The following is a 5,576-nucleotide window of genomic DNA, read 5'->3' on the forward strand; positions in this document are numbered from 1 at the left end:
CTTTTGAGCAGGGTGTCGTTAGAGAAGTTCTTTGAACCTTTACGTTCACTTTCCTGTAAAATAGGGATGATAACTTATTTCTCAGGAGTTCTTGAAACTTCAAAGAATTCGCATATAATAATAGGCCTTCCATATGAATATTTATTTTCTTGATTTCCTTTTGGTTTCATCATAGCTAATTACTCCAGGTCAGAGCTAATTACTCCAGTCATTTCTAATTTTGTACATTTTGGTATAATTCTGTTTTAAGAAATTAGTTTCACAGAGAGTTTAAAACTAGTAGCTTATCATTCATCCATTTTATTTATTTATTTTTAATTTTTTTTTAATGTTTTATTTATTTCTAGGAGAGAGAGAGAGACAGCGTGAGTAGGGGAGGGTCAGAGAGAGAGGAAGTCACAGACTCTGAAACAGGCTCCAGGCTCTGAGCTGGCAGTCAGCACAGAGCCCGACGCGGGGCTCGAACCCACGAACTGCGAGATCATGACCTAAGCGAAAGTCGGATGCTTAACCGACTAAGCCACCCAGGCGCCCCACATCCATTTTATTCTTAAACTGAAATGTAATTATCTTTATTGAACTCTAGGCATTTATTTTTAACCTCGTTATATATGTTTGTAGATCTGTCTTATGCGCTGTAGTACACCAGAGGTCTTTAAAAGCAGATATTTGCACCTCAGTAATTTTGAATCCTTTAAAGGATTCGGCACCCTATCCACCTTCCTCCTCTTCTTTCTGCCCTGCGCCTTACTCATAAAGAAACACACAGTACATTTTATTGGTGACAGTGATGACTAGAATACCTTTTGAAACAGCGTAAACAAGCGTTTTAAAGTTTATACTCAGTTGTCAAGCTATACAAAGAATCTTGGCATTATGAGAAACTTAAAGATCCTTTCATCTAAAGGTCCTTGGACCTTTTCTCCTGATTAAACCTTTCTAGTTTCAACTGTTACTTTTTTTTAAAAAAAAAAATGTTTATTTTGAGAGAGAGTGAGAGCGCAAGAGAGCATGCGCGAGTTGGGGAGGATTAGAGGGAGAGGGAGCAAGAGAATCGCAAGCAGGCTCCATGCTCACTGCAGAGCCCAAAGTGGGGCTCGATCTCACGACCATAAGATCATAATCTGAGCAGATATCAGGAGGCAGGCGCTTAACCAACTGAGCCACACAAGTGCTTCTCAACTGTTACTTTTTAAAACCTAGTTTTCAGGGTTTCCTGGCTGGCTCAGTAGATAGAGCACGTGACTCTTGATTGCTGGGTCATGAGTTCAAGCCTCATGTCGGGCATAGAGTTTACTTAAAAAAACAACAACGTGGTTTTCATTTCTCTTACTTTCCCCTTCATTTTGTTTCCAACCTTTTTTGTCTGTGTTTATCTTGGGGGGGGGGGGTCCCAGAATGGACCATTATATTCCAGCCTGTTGAATAATAGTAGTTTGGAATCACCTGCCAGCTTCCTTTGGATGGACACAAAGTCTCTATTACTGTACTGAGCCAAACACACCCGCTCGTGGGCACACACGTGTATAACTGTGTTAATTATACATCTTGTAACACATACCAGTGATTTTGGTAGCCATTTTATGCTGTCAACTATTGATTTGAGTTTTATGTCAGCCAACCCTTTAGTGTATCTTACAGGTGCTTGCTTCTGCTGTACCACATCTTTCCTGCTTTTGTGTGATATAGTTGATTCTGAAACAAATAGTCACATGTTTATAGTACTTGGTGCAAAGTAGTTACTTAGTAGTAGATGTTTGAATGATTATGCTTTTTATCCCTGGACTTCCTTAATCCCTGAGTTCCTCCATTCCTTCTTTCCTTAACATCATCGCCACAGAATCTGTGCTCTAGCCCTACTGAATTACCATTTACTATGCCCGACACAGCTAGGAGTTGGTCTGTGCCTTTGTATGAATATGCACACAGTTTTATCTCTGGAGTGACTCGTCTTCCTTCTGATTCCTGGTGTCTCTCAGCTTCTGAGATTCAGCTCAAGGTTCCTGTTTTTTCTCTTTCCTGACTACCCTTTCTTCCCCACACCCCCTTGTATCTGCCTCTGCCTGGATAACAGGGTAAGTCATTCCACTTGCTTGATTTCAGATGTGTTTCCCTTGGAGTGTATACTTTTTGAGAGCCAGGACTGTGTTTTTATGATTTCCGTCTGCGGCACCTAACACAGCGCCCTAGCGGGAGCTTCATACTGAGCTTCGGTGCACGCGTGAATGCGTAAATAAACAAATGAACGGTTTCAAGGCCTGATGTTCCAGGTCGTAATCTTCTGGATCTGGGCTCTGTTATGCAGTCTTTTATCCGTTAACAGATTGAACAGGCTTGGTCAGCACGTTTTCTCTGCCTCTGCTGGAGCTGCTGCCTTAGGTGTTGACTAAGGCCTGATTGCTACTCTTCAGGGATTAAAATTGACATATTACTTTTTTTTTCTGTGTTTCTGTCACACAGTAGTACAAAAGAACAGCCACAAAAACTTTAGAATTTAGTGACTTAGATGGTGTGGAATAGCCCAGAATAGCTTGCTTTGTCCCCATATGGAAAGTCTATTTATTATTATTTGCTCCCCAAGTATTGTGCAGGTAGGTCATTCTGGAACCCACTCTCAAGTGAGTGAATATTATGGGGCCATGTTGGAAAAGCTTTCTTGCATCTTTCAGGGTAAAGGATGTTCTGAGATCTGCATGGAAACCCTCGCAGGCTGCAACATAGTGAAATTGGGAATCTTGTCTTTGCTCTCTGGTTTATCTAGCTGGGCTCGCAGTTTATATTGCTTGTTAAATTAAGTTATCCTAAACACACTCTCTCTGGCTGGTGACCCTTCACAGCTGGTGAAAATCCCAGCCCTTCTGGAAGCACCTCGACATGGGAAAATAACACTGTCATGACAATTTTTGTGGATCTAGTAATTGTCCTATGGGTTGGACGGTTTTAATTTCCAGAAGCAGATAAAAGGTGATCTTTGAAAAAGGATTGTGCGGGGCGCCTGGGTGGCTTAGTCAGTTAAGCGTCCGACTTTTCGCTTGGGTCATGATCTCGCGGTTCGTGGGTTCGAGCCCCGCGTCGGGCTCTGTGCTGACTGCCAGCTCAGAGCCTGGAGCCTGTTTCAGTCTGTGACTCCCTCTCTCTTTGACCCTCCCCTGCTCACGCTGTCTCTCTCTCTCTCCTAGAAATAAATAAAAATATTAAAAAAAAAAAAAAGAAAAAGGATTGTGAAATAAGGTGACTCCGTGGTTGGATCGATTGTGTGTAGTCATGCTAGCATTTTAACAACCCAGGTCTGATATTGTAAAGGAGATTGGGGTAATGAAGACATGTTTTGGTTGTCAGAGGAGTTCTGCTTTCAGAAGTTTTGTTCCCTGTCCTGAGAAGAGACTTAAACAAAGCAGAACAAATATAAAGGGCTATGGATTTATAGAATTATGTATTAAATTAATATTTGGGGAAAGGGTTTAGTCTTCACTATTTTTTAGGTCAGAGAACACTACTCCTGAGAAGTCAGGAGTGGACCGTGGTCCACACTTCGACCTTGGTGAGTACCTGCAGAATTATCATCCCTGCCTGTGATGAGGTGTTTACATATCTGTGTCCCTAACAGATTGAGGGCTCTTTCAGGGTGGTGACTACCAGCTGATTAATTGCTGTGTCCAAGAGCACAGTCACTGGCCCTTGTTAGATGCACAGATGTTTAAGAGGATAAACGAGAGACCCTTGTAACCTTTGTATGTGTCCTGTGTGACTGGAAAGTGCCTCTGATAGTAAGAAATTTCATGTAAGGGTGCCTTCTAGAATAGGTCGATGTGAAGTTCTGGCTGTGGTTGTGGTGTCCAGTGTGCATCACTATTGGGTGTCACTGTCATCAAGGTCCTTCTTCCCACGTTGCTCCTAATTGTAAGAAATAGATAGTCCTGCATAGACAGGTACCACTTTGGGTGTAAAGTTTAGTATTTATCCCTAAGCATGCTTCTGGAATAGCTGCCGTTATTTCATGGCTGATAGGATGCAGTTCTGTATTATCACTTGCAGGTCATTTCTGGTGAACCAGCTACCATTAATATGTAGGTTTAACTACTAACCTCTTTTCCCTTCAACCCAAGGACACCATGACTATTGAACAGCGTGGTTTTTTTTTTAAGTTTATTTATTTTTTTAAAGTAATCTCTACATCCAGTGTGGGGCTCCAACTCACAACTGTGAGATCACGAGTTACATGCTCTTACGACTGAGCCAGGCAGGTGCCCCTAAATGACATGTATTAATAAATAATACAGCTGATCTGTTTTAATAAGTATGCTTATACACTTTGGTCAGGACACTGTGGACCCCCGAACAGAGAATCTGAAAATATTAGTATGGAGATTATTAACGAGTTTGCTTTATAGAGGAATTAAGTTGAGGTCTAGAGAGATCAAGTGGCTTGTACAGATTTTTCTAGCTTCTAGCTTCTTGTTTTTGTTTTTAACAGATTTTCCCTTTTTCAGAATAGCTTCTCTTGTCCCTCCCTGCTTTTCATTCTATAACACTAATAAAGTCAGTGTCCCCTAATCACTTTCTTTTGTTCTGAGTAGCCAGTGTGCATCCAGCAGGCTGGCAGTTAGACAAAGGACCAGAGCTTTAAGCATCTCCAGTGAAGAGAGTTTAATGATTTTATGTCTCTGTGGAGATGTGGGGAGAAATAGAGCTGTGTCTTCCAGGAACGTTCACTTTTCTACTTTCCTGTGAGCTGTAATATCATGTGGCTGCTGCTGGTCAGGTGTCCTTGTAAGTCTACTCTTTCTTATCCATGTCACCCACGTGCTTTTCTGTGCTCTTTACCAAAAGTATGGCAACATCTTAATTACCTAGTTTGATGCACTTTCCATGCTTCCTGTGCCTTCTTGCTGGCCCCTTGCTGCCAGCCTATCACCCCATACATCGTGGAAGAAGCTGACACTTTATTGTCCTGGCCCAACCATGGAACAGAGGATTAACGTTTAACACACTGATGTGGAACATTACAGCTTTCTAGCAGACTGTTTGAGTTGTTAGAAGAAGTGAAAAAAATTTTGTCTTGAAATTTACTTTACTAGATTACAGATTCCATATAATAAAGTTCATCCACCTCAAGTGTGCAGTTCAGTTCTGTCAGCTGCATATGATCACATAACCACCACCACCAAGGTGAGAACCTTTCTGTCATTCCAGAACGTTTCTTCTTGCCCCTCACTGTCAGTCTCCTCACCCCCACACCAGGGCCCAGGCAAGCACCGATCCACTTTGTCACTAGAGTTTTGCCTTTTCCAGAATTTAATAAGAGTGAGATCATACAGCATATGGTTGTTGTTTTTTTTATTTTTAACATTTATTTATTTTTGAGAGACAGAGAGAGACAGAGCATGAATAGGGGAGTAGTAGAGAGAGGAGACAGAATCCAAGGCAGGCTTCAGGCTCCGAGCTGTCAGCACAGAGCCTGATGCCGGGCTTGAACCCCCAAACCGTGAGATTGTGACCTGAGCTGAAGTTGGACACCTAACTGACTGAGTCACCCAGGCGCCCCCAGCATGTGTGTTTTTTTTTTTTTTTTTTTT

The sequence above is a fragment of the Crocuta crocuta genome, unplaced genomic scaffold (assembly GCF_008692635.1).
Source record: "Crocuta crocuta isolate KB4526 unplaced genomic scaffold, BGI_CrCroc_1.0 scaffold7, whole genome shotgun sequence".
NCBI lineage: Eukaryota > Metazoa > Chordata > Mammalia > Carnivora > Hyaenidae > Crocuta > Crocuta crocuta.